The sequence below is a fragment of the Triturus cristatus genome, chromosome 11 (assembly GCF_964204655.1).
Source record: "Triturus cristatus chromosome 11, aTriCri1.1, whole genome shotgun sequence".
NCBI classification, from domain to species: domain Eukaryota; kingdom Metazoa; phylum Chordata; class Amphibia; order Caudata; family Salamandridae; genus Triturus; species Triturus cristatus.
In genome coordinates this window covers 637,744,159-637,765,073 of record NC_140594.1, presented here as the reverse complement: position 1 = coordinate 637,765,073, position 20,915 = coordinate 637,744,159, and positions in this window count along the sequence as shown.

Sequence of the window (20,915 nt, the reverse complement as noted above, 5' to 3'; positions counted from 1 at the left end):
TGGATGCATTTGAAAGATGCACCATCGCGGTAGGTACCGCCGGGCCCCTGCGGTGTGTCACCGCCATGGAGCATGCCTTTACAGCCTATGGGAACCTTGATTGCGGTGGTATGATGCAATTTAGAAAATCGCGGCAGGAGTGCTCCGCCACCGCAGAGGCGGTCATTGGATGCATTTGAAAGAGGCAGACCTGGACCACCAATTGCTGCAGCTTGGCACCTTTGAAACAACCCCAGGGGGCTATATTTTTGTGGGAGGGAGCCTCACATTTCCACTGCTACCAGAACCTGCTGCCAGAGATCCCTCACCTGCTGCTGCCTCCAGAGCCTGCTGCCTGAGACCCCTCACCTGCTGCTGCCTCCAGAGCCTGCTGCCAGAGACCCCTTACCTGCTGCTGCCTCCAGAGCCTGCTGCCTGAGACCCCTCACCTGCTGCTGCCTCCAGAGCCTGCTGCCTGAGACCCCTCACCTGCTGCTGCCTCCAAGTACTGCTGCCAGAGACCCCTCACCTGCTGCTGCCTCCAGAGCCTGCTGCCAGAGACCCCTCACCTGCTGCTGTCTCCAGAGACTGCTGCCTGAGACCCCTCACCTGCTGCTGCCTCCAGAGTCTGCTGCCTGAGACCCCTCACCTGCTGCTGCCTCCAGAGCCTGCTGCCAGAGACCCCTCACCCACTGCTGCCTCTAGAGCCTGCTGCCTGAGACCCCTCACCTGCTGCTGCCTCCAGGGACTGCTGCCTGAGACCCCTCACCACCCAAATCCGCTGTTGTTGTCTCATGTCCACAGTGATGGCAAGGACAGAGAAGATCCGTGCCAGTCCCTTCACGAGCAAGGAGCTGTAGGTCCTGGTGGACAAGCTGCTCACACAGTACCCAAGGCTATATGGTGCCCCAAATGTCATGCTAAGTCCTCAACGGGGGGGGGGGGGGCAGGGGGGCACACATGTAGTTGGACTGATGCAGTATGTGCCTGAGAGTGTGGGGTTGTGTCATGCACTGTCTAACATGCTGTCTCCAGGGGGAAGGTGTGTGTACCCAATGCCACAGGTTTCCCTGCCTGCACATGATTATTTGAGTGACCTGTGTTGTGTTTTCAGCCATTCAGTGGCACAGAAAGTTGTTCATGCAGGAGTCAGGACAGTGATTGCTTGGCTGAATGGCTGTGTGTGCCCCTGTTGTCCATCTCAGTGTGAGCCCAGCTGATCTGCACAGTCCCCGTCCAAAAAGACAAGGACACATCACTTCACTTACAGAGTATTACATCAGTCTTTCCTCATTGCACTCCAGCTATGAGCCATCTCAGCAATGTAGATTGCGCACAACCGGCCTTGTGATGAGGATTTTTGATTTGTGAGATCATGTTCCTCAATGTGACATCCATGACACAGTTATCTATTCACAGGGCAGGGACATTGAGGGCTGCGCAGTCTTGGACACAGTGAATCTACCCCCAAACACAGGTTGATATGTGATGTATGTGTTGCTCAACCTAAAAATGGACTGGAGATGTGGGCAGGCTACATAGGGGTTTCAGTGCTGGCATCCTGCATGTGTGTGAGATGTGCAGGGACTGTGTTCCCCCTCACACCTGCATGCATTCAAATCAGCTTTTCCCATGCAGATGTACCATGTGAGATGTATTCTTGTCTCTGTTAGATATATCTTTGGATATGTGATGATTTTGTATCTTGCTGCTGTACTGAAAGATGTAGGTACATAACACTGTGTCACTGATCATTTCCCCCTCTTGTCTCCCATGCCTGCAGCTCAAGGTACACCAGCGTAAGGGCATGTGGAGGGCCATTGCGGCCAAGGTGTGGGCTCTGGGTGTCTCAAACCGACAGCGCACCCACTGCCACAAGAGGTGGGACAACATCAGCCAGCTGGCAAAGAAAATGGCGCAGATGACCTTGGGGCTGCTTCCTCGCACTGGGCGTTTGGCACAGCGCAGCATGACACCACTAATGGGCCGCATCTTGGTGGTGACACATCCGGAGCTGGCATCAGCAGCAAGTCAGGGGTGAGCATTTGGGGAAGGGTGACTTTGGCTGGGAGTGACTGCATGTGTACAGAGCTTGTGCCAGCTTCGGTCTATGTGATGTTGGTAGTGTGATGCAGTGGCATGTAAGTGGCTGCTGGGCTGGGTGCATGTGTTACGCATTTGCTCTACCTGTACTTCCAAAGGTAATTTGAATGCTGTGCTGTTGCATTCTGAGTCGTGGTCTTCCGGTATCGTCAGCATTGGGGTAGTCTGGGGAATCCCATGGGGGGGAACGGCAGTGTGCCCGATCTGAGTGTGCCTTCATCAATGTGTCCATTGCATGCACTCAGATTTGGGAGGCCTAGACATCTGACAACAATGTGCACCAGTCTTTGGGCCCCAAAGTACAACATGGTGGGTTGCATGGGCTCATGACCATTGTGGAATGTCATGTTGTAGTCTGTGTCTGTGTTGTCCACTCCTGTTCCATCAAGATCTGTCAGTGGCAACAAGTAGTGTGCCCCCATCATGTCCCTAGGTGTGCTCAGAGCTAGTTGTGTGTCTGGTTGAACGGAGCCACTAGCAGGGTGTTGTGCTGTGTGGTCATCACATGGCTCACTTGTGCCTGAATTTACAGTTTCCACGCACTGTTTGAGTCAATATAGTGAGTTAGCACAATGTAATTGTACAGGGTGGTGTGCAATATGTAGATTTAGTCATCTTGTATTTTGCATTGCTTGCATATGTTTGTTCTGTTGCTGCCACTGAACTGACCCTACATCTCTCTCTCTCATGCAGCATCTCCTGTGGTCACGGAGGGACACGAGATGGACACCAGTGGGGGTGAGACAAGCACGACAGCTGCACAGGAGCTCAGTGACACAGATGTCACCAGCGCCTCAGAGGAGGGACAGACGTCTGCTGGAGGAATCCCAGCCTGAGATGCAAAGTATCACATCATCTGATGCCAGTGGGGATGCATCCATGTTGGCAGGCACAGGTAACGGGGAGTCTGCATCATCTTCCACCACATAGCGGCCAGTGCCCACCCTCCCAGCCACTTCCTCTGGTGTTGCCCGTGTCCGTCTCAGTAAGAGGGGAAGTGTCCTTCACCCCTGGCACCGCTGCCCCTGTTCCCTCTGCTGCCCTCACTGCTGAGTCTGTTGAGCTTTTGCGGCAGCTTTGTGTAGGCCAGACAGCTCTCCTCAATGCCTTCACTGACCACGACAAAAAATTGGCACAGGTGGTTGCTTTCATGGAGGGCATACATTCAGACGTGGGTGGGCTGCACTGGACTGTCCAGGCTTTGTCATCCACAGTCACGTCAGCCCTTCAACAGGCACATACTCACAGTCCAGCTCCGGTCCCATCGTCCACCCCCCTGGCATTGGCCACGTCTGACTATAGTGACCACGGTCCACATACATCAAAGTCACGATACAGCACATGAAGCACACAGCAGCAGCAACCCAAGTGCACAGACACCATCCACACAGAAAACCAAAGCCACCCCAGAGCGCAGAGAGAAAAGCCTGTCAGGCGACACCTGGGGCCAAAGATCAAAGAAGCAGACCTCAGGCTCACATGCCTCAGAGGCATCCCCATCTAAGGACTCTCCTGTCCCTAAAGTATCTCACAAAGAGAAGCATACAGTTTCTGTGCCCACCGAGAAGGTGGTGCATGCTAAGGGAACACCTAGGGAGGGCTCCAAGGCAGATACACCCACCACCTTGACTCCCATTCCAAGCCCAGTGAAGCAGGGGAAGGATGGCACTGTAGGGGTAACACCTAGTAAACAGGGGAAGGAGGGGCAGAGGGGAAGCCAGGAAAGCGTTCCGCTGGATCCAGCACATCAGCAGAGGGAGTGCCAGCGTCTGCACCTGATGCAGCTTTTGTGGTGAGTGTGCCTGTTGTGTCCACACCACTTCGCATTGATCCAAAGTCAGTCAAGCCAGTTAGGATAACCAAGAAGTGGAAAGGCACCCCTCCACAATCTCCCAGCCACACTGTGTCTCCCATCTGCATGACTCCGCCTCCACGTGCCACTACACCACCTGGTCCAAGCAGCCCTCTGGCTTGCCAAGCCACTGATAGCTCTACCTCAGCTGGTCCGCTCTCTCCCCGGTCAAGTGCCCCGACAGACCCCGAGACACAGCCATCTCCCAGTCCGCCTGACAGCCAAGTCTGAGTGGTAGTCACCCTCACACATTTGTCTCTCACACAGGTGGGACTGTACTGCACATTGTTACCCCCTGACTGTGTTGCTGACCATGGAAAGGTACAGTCACACACATTCCCTGTACAGCTTCTCCAGGACATACTCTGTACCCTGGACTGACCACTGGCCTTGTTGTTCACAGCTGTTTTGCCCTTGCCTGTGCAGCTTCTCATGGACATACTCTGCACTTTGCCCTGGCCACTGGCCTTGTTGTTGACTGCTGTTTTGCCCTTGCCTGTGCAGATTCTCATGGACATACTCTGCACTTTGCACTGACCTTGTTGTTCACTGCTGTTTTGCCCTTGCCTGTGCAGCTTCTCATGGACATACTCTGCATGCTGTGCCTTGCTCTTCTCTTCTCATGGTGCCTATCTGTGCAATATGTGAATAGAGACAGTTGCTCCTGTTGTCTGTTTTGTCAGTGTCCTTACTGAATAAATTTCTTTTGCTGTGTGTATATGGTTTACTGTGCCACATGGTCTGTGTGCCACTTCAACATAGCCAATGTCTTGGCTCACTTACTCTATTTTTTACAGGGGTGACAGGGACTTCAGTTCTTCCTGACCCAGATACTTGTGGGGGCAACGGTGTCAATTTTAAATGAAATGCAGTTGTCATCTTCTTAATTAGTTCATGCTGACTATATTGTACACAAGTTGGGAGGCACTGCCAGCACAGAGTGTGATTCTATCCACAGTATTGCAGGCAGGCTGGCCAGGGTCATAATGTATGTGTGTTCTTCCTTTATGTGTGCCCAGTGGTGTATGTGTGTGGTCATCTTGTGATGGCCAGTCATCCTAGTCTCATGGCTTGCTTTCAATGTGTGCTCTTGGTTGGTCAAAACGTGTGCAGTGTGAAGGGGGTGAGTTTGTCGGGAGTGTTGATGTGTGCATGCCCCTGCATTGTCAACGACACACATGTCACCCAGGAGTTGTATGCCTGTTGTTTGATTGTTCAGCCCTGTGATTGTGGTTGTATGCACATGTGTGAGTTGTATGTTGTGCACTGTGCAGCTAACCCCAGGGTGTGTGATTGTTTGTCTGTGTATTGACTGGCAAGTATTGCCAGCCTTCAGTGTGTTTGACACTGGTGTTGTGTGCTGTGGGTGTGAGGGGTTAGGTGTGTAGATTCCTACTGGTGTTTGGCAGTCATGGAGTGTGTCAATGGGCCCTGTGTGTTGTGCTGCTGGTGTACTCCTGTGAAGTAGTTATATACTTATGTGTGGCTGTTCACAGTTTTGCCTTCAGGGCCTTCCTTTCATCCCTGTGCCTATACATGGTTTGCCTTGCTGTCTCCCTGTGTTGTTGCACTGAGCTGTCTGTATTTTGACTTTACTAACTGTACCAGCCATGTGTGCTTTGATGGTCTGAGAGTGTTGTTCTATGTTCCTTGTCTTGTTGTGATGTACACATGCTTGTTGTTTGTCTCCATGTCCTTCCATTTGTTTGCACCCCACTTTGGCTTTCCTATTTGTTGTGCTCCATTGCTGTTGGCATGTGGTGTGTGTATGTGTCTATGTGTCAGTATGGAGTATATATGTGTGACTTGGCAGGATGTGTGTCCAGTAGGATGTTTGTTCCTTGTATGTGTGTATGTTCCTCCGCAGTGGCTGTCTCCCTGGTTGCTTGTTGTGTGGTGCAGGGTGTGGATACACCTGGCTTGTTGTGCATGGGGGTGCACAGGAGGGGCACATGACATGTCCCTTCGGGGGGGCTTGTGTGTGGACGGTGGAGGTGTGGCTCTGTGTTGTTTGTGCCCTGCCCATGCCTGGCGCTGGCCCTGCCTTTTGCATTGTGCGCAGTATTCCCTTGTCTTGACCCTGTATACGCCCATGTGTTGTGTGTTATGGTTGTGTTATTGCGTACCTGCGGTGGCGTCCGCGGCGGTCCACGAGTTGCTCATGATGTAGCAGGTACAGCCCTGGAAAGACATGTAGAGCTGGATCCATGGCGGTCGCGACCGGGTGGTGTGGACCGGGACTCTGGTTTCGCGCTCCGCTGTCGAGCTTCCGCCGTCTCTGGTTGTGCGGTTTCTCCGCTGTAGTGCAACTGGTTTTTTGGGGCATCCTAATTTGTGGAGCGGGGCGGACGTCATTCCACACGGCGGTGAGTCTCCATTGGCTCCCACCACTGCGGTGGTGGGCGCACTGTGATGGCGGTTTGCGTCGCACTGCGGCGGACAGGAAATGGGCTATGTTTGGCCATACTAATTTTGAGGTAATTCAGTTTTCCGATCCCGTTCGTATTTAGCTACCATTTTGTGTCCCGCCGCCATTTTGTGTCGCCCTCCCTCAGGCAGCACGGTGAACGAGGTGTTGTTTTCCCTCTTCCTACTGCAAAGTGCCAAATAACCTCCTGCCTCTGTTTAAAGCTGGTGTCAGGGTCTGGCCGACTCCACTAATCCTCGTCTGGTTTGACTGATCCCTGTCTCGACTATCTGTTGGTTCGCACCATTCTTTCCTGACTTTATCTTATCCTCTGGCCTTCGCTATTCTTTACTCGTATTCTCTCATTTCACAACTGTCCTCCGGGGCATACAAATGTGTCCTGCCACCTGCAAGTCGAATTATAAACACTACCACTGATTAACTTGTGGGGAAGGGTGACAAACACAGTTGGAAGAGAGGCTTATTTGAGTTACTTAATATCTTGTTTTCACATTCTTCTCATTGGTTAACCCTGTATGCATTGGGAGTGTTCTTTGTGAATATGTGTGTTATAAAAGATTGTGCGCCACAAAGTAAAGTGGCAGTCTCCTAAGAACATACCGAGTGTACTTCTGGGACAACTGTACTTAGCTGCAGCTAATAAACCTTATCTTCTACGCCTAACGGAGTGTCCCGTGTCTCTGTTCGACAAAGCAGGTGAACTCAGGAGATTAAGGCGTACCCTGCGCCGCCAGGCCCATAAGGTCAAGGTTCTTCAATTAGCGCCCGAACGTGGGCCGGCTTCAGAGGTAGCAGTTCTGCCCGAGGATCGTGAGGAGCCCCGCAAGAAAATTCTGGAGGAATCGCGAACCATGTCAAGCGACCCCTGTATGTCGAAGTGGTCCGAAGGTCTTTTGCAGCGCGGTTTCTCCTTTCTGACGGCTGCTGACGACTGCTGCCCTGACTGCCGCCCTGCTTTGGTCCCTTTGATGATGTTTGGTATCGCGAGACATTAGACGGGCCTCTGTTGGCGTAAGAAGACACTTAGTTAAGTATTGGTGGGTAGCTTCCACCATTTTGTTTTGATTTGTGCCTTTAATTCGGCTATTGCAAAAGCCGAAGCCGAGGGGTGAGTACGTTTGTGCTGTATTATTTGATTTAACCCCTTGATGTTTGTGAACAGTCCAGTGAAATAACGATGCCTGGTCTGAGTAAGTTTAGGAAGTTCTGTTACCTTGGTTGTAATAGGGATTCCCGGCTGGAGGACTCTTGTCCGATTCCTCCGGTTGGAACTCCCACCTATGAGCTTTATTCAAAACAAACATGGTGTCGGACCCATTGCCTTTAATAAGGCATGGATCCGATACACAAAGAACGATGGCGTTCTACAGTGGCCACAGAATGGAAGTTTTGAGCCTGACATATTAGAAAATTTGGAAGCGATATTGTTCAAAAGACAAGCCCGGCCGGCAATGTTTGACTCTTTCCGCCTCTGGCGTAAGGAAGCCAAACAGAAAGAAATTAAGCAGGCAAAACGAGATAAGAAAGCACAAAATATGACGATTATACAGGCTGCCCAGCAGTTGAAAGATAATGAGATTGATAATGCAATGGAAATTTCAGAGAGACAGCATCGTATGGCAATAGATAGATGCTATCCGGTGTTCCCTAATTCCCCTTCTGATAAAAGTAAGGATCTGGAGGAAGACCCTTTGATGTCTCACCTATTGAGATTGCCTCCACCCTATGTACAAGGTGCTAATACACCCCCGTTGTTACAACCTGTTCAGTTGCCTGTTGTCCCCCCACCTGTTCCGGTTCTTCCACATTTGCCCCTTCCGCTATTGCCAATCCCACCTCCTGTGCCGCCGATTCCTTTGTCTCCATCTCCTGAACATCAATCTCCTTTGCCTTCGGCTCCCCTTATAACTGCCAGTTCCTCTCCTGTATCGCCTAATACCTTGTCCCCTGTCCTTATGTCTAATTCTCCTACTGTGCGCAAACGAATAACAGATATTGTCTCTGGTTTTTTTGTCCCCTTTCTTTGGGACTCTGAACATGTCTCCGGCTTTTTCTCGAAGACAGTCTCGTAGTCAACTTCCAAGTTCCGACGAACGGGTGGCGTTGGACTCTCTCGCTCACAAATGGATCGAGAAGGGTCCCCAGTATAGTGTGAAAGATATCATGATCACCTTTCATCAGTGGGATGCGCCCACGCAGAGATATGTATTTAATGTTATGTGTGACACTCTTGCTAAAGGATGGGAGATTATGGATTTGGGTTAACTTCCCCAGGGTCTGTTGGATGTTCAGGCTAATTTCGATAAAGGACTCATTGTGGGTTCTAAGGTTGAGTACGCCGTAAGGACACTTGTTACTTTTAGGTCCTTATTTTCTTCACAAACTTTTCTTGATTCTGATCCTGCTGTTCGGCAGACATTGAAACATTACCCAATGAGAGACGTTCCTCCGATATGGAGGGAAGAGGTTGGGCAAGCAGGTAATAATCCAGCTATTCCCGCTCACTTCCAGCGTATATGGGTACATGTGCCCTGGAAGAGACCTGATGTTTTGGTCCTCAAACAATCTTTACCGGATCCCCGTAAAAACCCTGCTGGTTACTATAAAGAATTGTCCCAGACTGTTGATGCCTGTATTATGAATTTAGCCGATATTGACATGTTGATGGGAAATGTAGTCCCACAAGCGTTATGGGCTCGGATTAGTAGAGAGGATCACGTTCAAGAATTGGGTGGTACATGAGCTGCTATAACTGCCTCGGATAAAGCACAAGTGGGTGGTGCTAAGCCTGATGTTTTGATCACAGAACTCCCTGGTAGGATTATTACTGTAATGAAAACAATGATGCCCGCCTTACGAGTTAATTGGGATAAATTAGCTGCGTGTAGACAGAAGAAAGATGAGAGTGCCTCCGATTTCTTCACTCGTTTTGAGGAGACGTTTATTGATCACAGTGGTCAGGATATGACTACGGAGGGTGGACAGCGATTATTTGTAGATAAATTCGTATTTAATTTGCTCCCCGAGTTGTGACATAAATTAAAAGACTCTGAAAGTTCATGGGCTGTTTCTTCTTCTGCTCAGATATTGGCTACTGCTCAATATTACGAAAACAGGGACAAAGAGGAAAAAGACAAGCAAGAGAAAAAGACTAAAGAATTCAAAACGAAGGTTCTTCTGCAACAAGCTTATCCTCTTCGCTCTGCTCAGCGCCAGTTTCAACAGCCTCCCCAATTTCAGAGGGTGTTTCAAAAGCCTGAGCCCTATATTCCGCGGCCTTTGTTAGGTCCTAACCAATGCGCCTATTGTAGGGAGGAAGGTCATTTTAAGAATGGCTGCCCGGTTTTATTACAGCGTAATGGAGGACTATCTACTCCACGAGGTCGTGGTGGTTCCCAGTTAGTGCCCAGGGGTAGAGGTCGAGGTATGTCGCCCCAGACACAGCGTTCCCTTCCACCTACCTCCACATTCTATGAACTACTTTGATCAGCAAAATACTCAGTCTACACAGTATTACAATGATGATTACTATGTTGAAGGTGAGAATGACGGTCTTCACGCTAACTAGGACAGCCATAGACAAAGTGAGGGAGTTGTATCGATTCCAGTAGATCAGATTGGGCCTTATGTTAATGTCACTACGATGGGTGTTTCAGAGCCATTTCTTTTAGATACTGGTGCGATGAGAAGTTCTATTATTCACTCCAAACTCCCTGGGGCACCTTTGTCTGGCTTAACAAACGTATCCGTAGGATTTTCTGGGGCCCCAGTTCATAGCCCGGTCTCTTGTCCTCTGCCTATTTCAATCGGTTCTTATGATTTGTAAGCTCCGCTTCTTTTAACGACTGGTTGCTGTGAAAATCTGTTGGGTTTGGATTTAATGAAAAGATTGCATGCAACGATATATTGTTCTCCTTCTGGTGTACATCTCGCTTTGGGGCAGAAACTGACTTCTCCAATGTATTTGTCTAAAGATCAATTTCCACCTGAATTGCTCTCTCTCCCTGCAACACTTTGGGCTACGGGTCCAAATGATGTTGGTTGTCTTGAGATCCCACCCTATGTCGTTACCCTCAAGCCCAATGCTAAATTGCCACACATCCCTCAATACAAAATTCCCAATTATGGTGAAAGAGCGCTTTTTGCTATTATTTATGATTTGGTTCAGAAGGGTGTGGTTGAGGAGACGAGGGTAAATGTATGCAACAGTCCTGTTCTCCCGGTTTTTAAACACATTGATCCTTCTCAGCCTCCTGTTCATCGCTTTGTTATTGATCTCCGGGAGGTTAATAAAATTGTTGTACCGCAGTTTCCTGTTGTTCCAGATATCACTGCCCTGTTAACTATGATACCTGCCTCGGCAGCTTGGTTTTCTGTTATTGATCTGAAAAATGCTTTCTTCAGCATCCCCATTGCTGAAGAGAGTAGGGATATTTTTGGCTTCTCTTTAGGAGGCCGAAGTTTCCGGTTCAAGCGCGCACCCAAGGCTATTGTGAAAGTCCCTCCATCTATAGCCAAGCTCTGAAGTACCAGCTTGATGCTTTTCCTTTGCCGCCAGGTGCTACCCTTATTCAGTATGTGGATGATTTATTGATTGCTGCTGATACAGAGGATATTTGCAAGAACGTGACTATTGCACTATTGCGTCACTTGCCTGACCTTCACCATAAGGTTTCACTTTCTAAATTACAATATGCCCGCCAAGAGGTTACCTATTTAGGTCATCTCTTGTCGAAGGAGGGAAGGCGACTGACCCCAGAACGTATTCAAGCAATTGCACAAATGTCTGTGCCATCCACACAAAGAGAAGTGTGTGCCTTTCTGGGCATTACCTCTTATTATAGACAGTGGATTCCAATTTTTTCTTTGTTGGCTAAACCTTTGTTGGCACTCACTTTGAAAGACACACCCCAACCCCTTCCTTGGACTGACAAAATGTCAGAAGAGTTTTTCTGATTTACGTGCTGCTCTGTGGTCTGCTCCTGTGTTGGGTACTCCGGATTACAGTAAGCCCTTCACGCTCTATGTCCATGAAAGAGAGGGTTGTGCGTTGTCTTAACACAACGATTTGGAGACAAGCAGCGACCATGTGCCTACTTTTCGGCTACATTAGATCCAGTAGCCAAGGCATTGCCTAGTTGTCTTAAAGCTACAGCAGCAGCAGCAATTTCTATTCGTCAGTCTGCTGGAGTGGTGCTAGATAAAACTCTTATTGTTATGGTACCACATGCAGTGGATACCTTGCTAAATAGGACGAAAACGCAGCATCTTACAAGTGCTCGCTTGTCTGGGTATGAGCTGACGCTCTTGGCTAGTCATGTGCACATCAAACGATGTAACACTTTAAATCCAGCCTCATTGTTACCTCTTCCAGAGGAGAAAGGTATTCAGGAACAACATGATTGTTTTCTCCGTACTGAGGAGGAGACAAAAGGTAGGATTGATTTGAAAGATACACCACTAATGGACCAGGATGGGATCCTATGGGTGGATGGTTCTTGTTTTAAACTCCCTAATGGTGAAACAACTTCAGCTTATGCCGTTACCACCTTGCATACAATCGTGGAGACAGCACGCATCAGACATAATTCAGCTCAGGCAGCTGAACTGATAGCTTTGACCAGAGTGTGTGTGTTATCTAAGGGGAAGAGAGTGAATGTATATACCGACAGCCAGTATGCGTTTGGTGTGGCACATAGTTTTGGTCGTTTGTGGAAGGAAAGAAGATTCTTTACCTCCCACGGTACAGCATGGTCAGTTGGTAACTGATCTTCTTGAGTCACTTGCTTTACCTACCCAGATAGCAATCATAAAGTGTAGTGCGCATAAGAGGATTACTGATGATGTTGGTCGCGGGAATGCTTTTGCGGATGAGGTAGCGAAAGAAACAGCCAGAGATGCTATAAGTCGCATGTATGTTGCGGGCACTGCAAATTGGGTCAAGTAAAAAGAAATGTGTGAGGATACAATAGAAAGTGTGAGATCGATTCAAGGAGAGGCTACAGAGAAAGAGTTGAGTAAGTGGAAAGAGAGTACAGGAATGTTAGACGCGATGGGATGTTGGATAGAATTGTCAGAACATCAGCGTTGGCTGTTACCAGATGCCTATGTACTGCCTGTAGTTGCTATGGCACATGGTCCAGCCCACATCAGTGCGAAAGGAATATGTAAGCTTCTGGCTCCAGTGTGGCTGAACGAAGGGATTCCAAAATGTGCAGATAATTTAGTGAAGCATTGTATCGTTTGCTTGATGCATAATCCAGGAAAGGGAACCCCAACTCCAGCAGGTCATTTTGCTCCCCCAACATATCCTTTTGAGGTGTTGCAAATTGATTATATTCACATGGAACGATGCAACAATCTCAAATATGTTTTGGTGGTGGTGTGTGCCTTCTCCAGATGGATAGAGGCCTACCCCCTGAAAGACAACACTGCTTTGTCCACGGCCAAAGTTCTTCTGAAAGAGTTCTTCCCTAGGTTTGGTTTGCCACGCATTGTCTGGATTGACAATGGAAGTGAATTTGTGGGCCAAATTATGAAAAAGGTGTGTGCCGGTCTTGGTATCAGGCAGAAATTCCATGCGGCGAACCATCCCCAATCAGCGGGTTTGGTAGAGTGCTATAACGGCACTCTCAAACTTAAGCTTGCAAAGGTACAGGCTAGCACGGGACTTGCCTGGCCCGATGCTTTACCTTTGGCTCTCCTATCCACTAGAACAGCTGTACATTCTCGTTTGGGACTCAGCCCATACGAGGTTGTTTTTGGGCGCCCGGCTAATGTTTGGGGAGTCCCTCGCCCTAAAAAGTATTCTGACATACAGTATCCAATGCTGATTGACTACTTACATGACCTCACCACTAAATTACGTGTTCTCCACCAACAGGTTCAAATCGCTTTACCAGAGGCCTCCACAGACTCAGGTCATTCTATCCAACCGGGAGACTGGGTCTGTGTGAAAATTTTTCAGAGGACAAGGAATTTGGAACCTCGTTGGAAGGCGCCTCGACAAGTTCTTCTGGTGACACGTACAGCAGTGAAAGTCGAAGGGAAAAAGAACTGGATCCATGGCGTGCACTGCAAAAAGGTGCCCTTGCCCTTGCCTTTTGACCAGTGGGTCCGTAAGGGTGTAGGTGATTTTGAAGGCGAAAGGGTCCCCCGGTTTGTACCTTTCAGTAGTGCACACCTAGATGGAACTCGGTCAGAGAAAGAAGATGACGACGTTTTACAAGAAGCCGTACCACCACATCTACGATTGAACACTACAGATCCACAGACACTATTTCAGGACCAAACTGTACTGAACAGAACTTGATATAATTTAAGGCCTAGACTGGTCAAGGACACCTGAGATTTTCATCTCTTTCGTGACATGTATCATCTGTCCAGGTTGCAGGGTCACGGTAGGAGTCTTGGTTCGTGACCTGTATAGTGGCTAGGCCCCCAGGACTTGCAGTGTCATAGGACGGCTAATAATCACAGCCAAGTGAGTAAGGAAGATTGCCGTGAGCAACAATTTTAGAGGATGGATGTCAAATTGGGAAAGAATAATAAGAAGGAAGAGATGAGAAAGAAATATTGTAAATTAGTGTACAGTCAATGTGGCATAACATTGTGTGTTCTTATGTTTTTTAGTACCTTATTGGCTTGTGTAGGTTGGATTGTTCATGCTATGCAGCACAAATCTGTCCCTACTTTTATTTCCTTGCCTCTTCATTCTACTATCTCCCCACATCAATTACATACGCTTCCCCAACATGAACTAATCAGGAGAACAGAATATTTTAACAATTCATTTGTCCAGTTGTTGCATCAACACCAATTGGTAGTCAACACAACCGACTGTTGGGTGTGTGGACTTATGCCTCATACCACAGACAAAGGGATGCCATATTTAGCCCTTCCATTTTCTTATGAAGGTTCCGCTTGGGCCTATTTTGTGATGTTTTCAAATGCGTATCAGAACCAATTTAGACGTCCAGTTGGTTCATATGGTAGTGGACAAGATTTTAGTCATAGTTCTCTGATAAAAGGAATAGTGGCTATGGCTAGAATTGTGGAGAATAGTAGGGTTCCTGTTGATGAGAAACGGGAATACGATGGTTGGAACGTGACTCGTTACGTTACTAGCCTTACAGATAGAGTTAAACAGGGAAAATCTCCACCAATTTGGACTGTGCCTCATCGAGGTAACTTTTGTTTACAAATGAATGGCCAGACTACTGACACCGGACAAGGAAAGAGTTTTTGTTCCCATACATACATTTACACATCTCAGAATTCACCACCGTTAGTGCCATCCCAGGGCACGTATTTTGTCTGCCACGATAGAGCCTACACGTGGCTACCGATGGATTTTTCAGGAACGTGCTATATAGCCTTTCTTCTCCCTCCTACATACACTGCTCCTTCGGGACATCACAGAAACAGATATGGCAGAGGGATTATTGATTCTAAAGACACGGCAGGACAAGAGGGAGGTGATTTCCTTAAAGGATTTCTCCCTTTTTGGGGCCCGATGGCCAACAGTAGAAACATGAGACAATTGGTTTGTGTTGTTGAGACTACCACAGATGTCACTGTGGGAGCCTTGAGTAATCTCACAGCTGAACTTCAGGCGGATCGTCTCATGACATTGCAGGACCGGATTGCTCTGGATGTTATTCTTGCGGATCGTGGTGGAGTTTGTAAATTGATCAGATCTAGCTGTTGCATTTATATACCTGACGATGCCCCTACGGTATACCAAGCCATCTCCAAATTACATGTGATCTCCGAGTCGATTCATCAGGACGAAGGAGATTGGTCTTTATTGGAATGGTTTTGGGGAGTACTGTCCAAATGGGGATGGAAGGTATTAACCTTCCTTGGAGTGGTTTTGGCCATCATTTTTTCCTGTTGTCTCTGTATGCAGTGTGGCCCCACCATCTGTGGTCTTTGTGCCACTATGTGTGTCCCAAGGCCTGTGTCATGGAAGACGGAGAGCATTAAAATGATGTTGCAGCAACAGCTTGATGACCTCATGGCCATTGACGTCGACTCAGATTAAAATGAGTCTGTGCGTCTTGCCTGAGTAATGGCAAAAGGAGGGTCTGAGGTAATTCAGTTTTCCGATCCCCTTCGTATTTAGCCATCATTTTGTGTCCCGCCGCCATTTTGTGTCGCCCTCACTCAGGCAGCATGTTGAACGAGGTGTTGTTTTCCCTCTTCCTACTGCAAAGTGTCAAATAACCTCCTGCCTCTGTTTAAAGCTGGTGTCAGGGTCTGGCCGACTCCACTAATCCTCGTCTGGTTTGACTGATCCCTGTCTCGACTATCTGTTGGTTCGCACCATTCTTTCCTGACTTTATCTTATCCTCTGGCCTTCGCTATTCTTTACTCGTATTCTCTCATTTCACAACTGTCCTCCGGGGCATACAAATGTGTCCTGCCACCTGCAAGTCGAATTATAAACACTACCACTGATTAACTTGTGGGGAAGGGTGACAAACACAGTTGGAAGAGAGGCTTATTTGAGTTACTTAATATCTTGTTTTCACATTCTTCTCATTGGTTAACCCTGTATGCATTGGGAGTGTTCTTTGTGAATATGTGTGTTATAAAAGATTGTGCACCACAAAGTAAAGTGGCAGTCTCCTAAGAACATACCGAGTGTACTTCTGGGACAACTGTACTTAGCTGCAGCTAATAAACCTTATCTTCTACGCCTAACGGAGTGTCCCGTGTCTCTGTTCGACAAAGCAGGTGAACTCAGAAGATTAAGGCGTACCCTGCGCCGCCAGGCCCATAAGGTCAAGGTTCTTCAATTAGCGCCCGAACGTGGGCCGGCTTCAGAGGTAGCAGTTCTGCCCGAGGATCGTGAGGAGCCCCGCAAGAAAATTCTGGAGGAATCGCGAACCACGTCAAGCGACCCCTGTATGTCGAAGTGGTCCGAAGGTCTTTTGCAGCGCGGTTTCTCCTTTCTGACGGCTGCTGACGACTGCTGCCCTGACTGCCGCCCTGCTTTGGTCCCTTTGATGATGTTTGGTATCGCGAGACATTAGACGGGCCTCTGTTGGCGTAAGAAGACACTTAGTTAAGTATTGGTGGGTAGCTTCCACCATTTTGTTTTGATTTGTGCCTTTGATTCGGCTATTGCAAAAGCCGAAGCCGAGGGGTGAGTACGTTTGTGCTGTATTATTTGATTTAACCCCTTGATGTTTGTGAACAGTCCAGTGAAATAACGATGCCTGGTCTGAGTAAGTTTAGGAAGTTCTGTTGCCTTGGTTGTAATAGGGATTCCCGGCTGGAGGACTCTTGTCCGATTCCTCCGGTTGGAACTCCCACCTATGAGCTTTATTCAAAACAAACATGGTGTCGGACCCATTGCCTTTAATAAGGCATGGATCCGATACACAAAGAACGATGGCGTTCTACAGTGGCCACAGAATGGTAGTTTTGAGCCTGACATATTAGAAAATTTGGAAGCGATATTGTTCAAAAGACAAGCCCGGCCGGCAATATTTGACTCTTTCCGCCTCTGGCGTAAGGAAGCCAAACAGAAAGAAATTAAGCAGGCAAAACGAGATAAGAAAGCACAAAATATGACGATTATACAGGCTGCCCAGCAGTTGAAAGATAATGAGATTGATAATGCAATGGAAATTTCAGAGAGACAGCATCGTATGGCAATAGATAGATGCTATCCGGTGTTCCCTAATTCCCCTTCTGATAAAAGTAAGGATCTGGAGGAAGACCCTTTGATGTCTCACCTATTGAGATTGCCTCCACCCTATGTACAAGGTGCTAATACACCCCCGTTGTTACAACCTGTTCAGTTGCCTGTTGTCCCCCCACCTGTTCCGGTTCTTCCACATTTGCCCCTTCCGGTATTGCCACTCCCACCTCCTGTGCCACCGATTCCTTTGTCTCCATCTCCTGAACATCAATCTCCTTTGCCTTCGGCTCCCCTTATAACTGCCAGTTCCTCTCCTGTATCGCCTAATACCTTGTCCCCTGTCCTTATGTCTAATTCTCCTACTGTGCGCAAACGAATAACAGATACTGTCTCTGGTTTTTTTGTCCCCTTTTTTTGGGACTCTGAACATGTCTCCGGCTTTTTCTCGAAGACAGTCTCGTAGTCAACTTCCATGTTCCGACAAACGGGTGGCGTTGGACTCTCTCACTCGCAAATGGATCGAGAAGGGTCCCCAGTATAGTGTGAAAGATATCATGATCACCTTTCATCAGTGGGATGCGCCCACGCAGAGATATGTATTTAATGTTATGTGTGACACTCTTGCTAAAGGATGGGAGGATATGGATTTGGGTTTACTTCCCCAGGGTCTGTTGGATGTTCAGGCTAATTTCGATAAAGGACTCATTGTGGGTTCTAAGGTTGAGGACGCCGTAAGGACACTTGTTACTTTTAGGTCCTTATTTTCTTCACAAACTTTTCTTGATTCTGATCCTGCTGTTCGGCAGACATTGAAACATTACCCAATGAGAGACGTTCCTCCGATATGGAGGGAAGAGGTTGTGCAAGCAGGTAATAATCCAGCTATTCCCGCTCACTTCCAGCGTATATGGGTACATGTGCCCTGGAAGAGATCTGATGTTTTGGTCCTCAAACAATCTTTACCGGATCCCCGTAAAAACCCTGCTGGTTACTATAAAGAATTGTCCCAGACTGTTGATGCCTGTATTATGAATTTAGCCGATATTGACATGTTGATGGGAAATGTAGTCCCACAAGCGTTATGGGCTCGGATTCGTAGAGAGGATCACGTTCAAGAATTGGGTGGTACATGAGCTGCTATAACTGCCTCGGATAAAGCACAAGTGGGTGGTGCTAAGCCTGATGTTTTGATCACAGAACTCCCTGGTAGGATTATTACTTTAATGAAAACAATGATGCCCGCCTTACGAGTTAATTGGGATAAATTAGCTGCGTGTAGACAGAAGAAAGATGAGAGTGCCTCCGATTTCTTCACTCGTTTTGAGGAGACGTTTATTGATCACAGTGGTCAGGATATGACTACGAAGGGTGGACAGCGATTATTTGTAGATAAATTCGTATTTAATTTGCTCCCCGAGTTGTCACATAAATTAAAAGACTCTGAAAGTTCATGGGCTGTTTCTTCTTCTGCTCAGATATTGGCTACTGCTCAATATTACGAAAACAGGGACAAAGAGGAAAAAGACAAGCAAGAGAAAAAGACTAAAGAATTCAAAACGAGGGTTCTTCTGCAACAAGCTTATCCTCCTCGCTCTTCTCAGCGCCAGTTTCAACAGCCTCCCCAATTTCAGAGGGTGTTTCAAAAGCCTGAGCCCTATATTCCGCGGCCTTTGTTAGGTCCTAACCAATGCGCCTATTGTAGGGAGGAAGGTCATTTTAAGAATGGCTGCCCGGTTTTATTACAGCGTAATGGAGGACTATCTACTCCACGAGGTCGTGGTGGTTCCCAGTTAGTGCCCAGGGGTAGAGGTCGAGGTATGTCGCCCCAGACACAGCGTTCCCTTCCACCTACCTCCACATTCTATGAACTACTTTGATCAGCAAAATACTCAGTCTACACAGTATTACAATGATGATTACTATGTTGAAGGTGAGAATGACGGTCTTCACGCTAACTAGGACAGCCATAGACAAAGTGAGGGAGTTGTATCGATTCCAGTAGATCAGATTGGGCCTTATGTTAATGTCACTACGATGGGTATTTCAGAGCCATTTCTTTTAGATACTGGTGCGATGAGAAGTTCTATTATTCACTCCAAACTCCCTGGGGCACCATTGTCTGGCTTAACAAACGTATCCGTAGGATTTTCTGGCGCCCCAGTTCATAGCCCGGTCTCTTGTCCTCTGCCTATTTCAATCGGTTCTTATGATTTGTAAGCTCCGCTTCTTTTAACGACTGCTTGCTGTGAAAATCTGTTGGGTTTGGATTTAATGAAAAGATTGCATGCAACGATATATTGTTCTCCTTCTGGTGTACATCTCGCTTTGGGGCAGAAACTGACTTCTCCAATGTATTTGTCTAAAGATCAATTTCCACCTGAATTGCTCTCTCTCCCTGCAACACTTTGGGCTACGGGTCCAAATGATGTTGGTTGTCTTGAGATCCCACCCTATGTCGTTACCCTCAAGCCCAATGCTAAATTGCCACGCATCCCTCAATACAAAATTCCCAATGATGGTGAAAGAGCGCTTTTTGCTATTATTTATGATTTGGTTCAGAAGGGTGTGGTTGAGGAGACGAGGGTAAATGTATGCAACAGTCCTGTTCTCCCGTTTTTTAAACACACTGATCCTTCTCAGCCTCCTGTTTATCGCTTTGTTATTGATCTCCGGGAGGTTAATAAAATTGTTGTACCGCAGTTTCCTGTTGTTCCAGATATCACTGCCCTGTTAACTATGATACCTGCCTCGGCAGCTTGGTTTTCTGTTATTGATCTGAAAAATGCTTTCTTCAGCATCCCCATTGCTGAAGAGAGTAGGGATATTTTTGGCTTCTCTTTAGGAGGCCGAAGTTTCCGGTTCAAGCGCGCACCCAAGGCTATTGTGAAAGTCCCTCCATCTATAGCCAAGCTCTGAAGTACCAGCTTGATGCTTTTCCTTTGCCGCCAGGTGCTACCCTTATTCAGTATGTGGATGATTTATTGATTGCTGCTGATACAGAGGATATTTGCAAGAACGTGACTATTGCACTATTGCGTCACTTGCCTGACCTTCACCATAAGGTTTCACCTTCTAAATTACAATATGCCCGCCAAGAGGTTACCTATTTAGGTCATCTCTTGTCGAAGGAGGGAAGGCGACTGACCCCAGAACGTATTCAAGCAATTGCACAAATGTCTGTGCCATCCACACAAAGAGAAGTGTGTGCCTTTCTGGGCATTACCTCTTATTGTAGACAGTGGATTCCAAATTTTTCTTTGTTGGCTAAACCTTTGTTGGCACTCACTTTGAAAGACACACCCCAACCCCTTCCTTGGACTGACAAATGTCAGAAGAGTTTTTCTGATTTACGTGCTGCTCTGTGCTCTGCTCCTGTGTTGGGTACTCCGGATTACAGTAAGCCCTTCACGCTCTATGTCCATGAAAGAGAGGGTTGTGCGTTGTCTTAACACAACGATTTGGAGACAAGCAGCGGCCATGTGCCTACTTTTCGGCTACATTAGATCCAGTAGCCAAGGCATTGCCTAGTTGTCTTAAAGCTACAGCAGCAGCAGCAATTTCTATTCGTCAGTCTGCTGGAGTGGTGCTAGATAACACTCTTATTGTTATGGTACCACATGCAGTGGATACCTTGCTAAATAGGACGAAAACGCAGCATCTTACAAGTGCTCGCTTGTCTGGGTATGAGCTGACGCTCTTGGCTAGTCATGTGCACATCAAACGATGTAACACTTTAAATCCAGCCTCATTGTTACCTCTTCCAGAGGAGAAAGGTATTCAGGAACAACATGATTGTTTTCTCCGTACTGAGGAGGAGACAAAAGGTAGGATTGATTTGAAAGATACACCACTAATGGACCCGGATAGGATCCTATGGGTGGATGGTTCTTGTTTTAAAC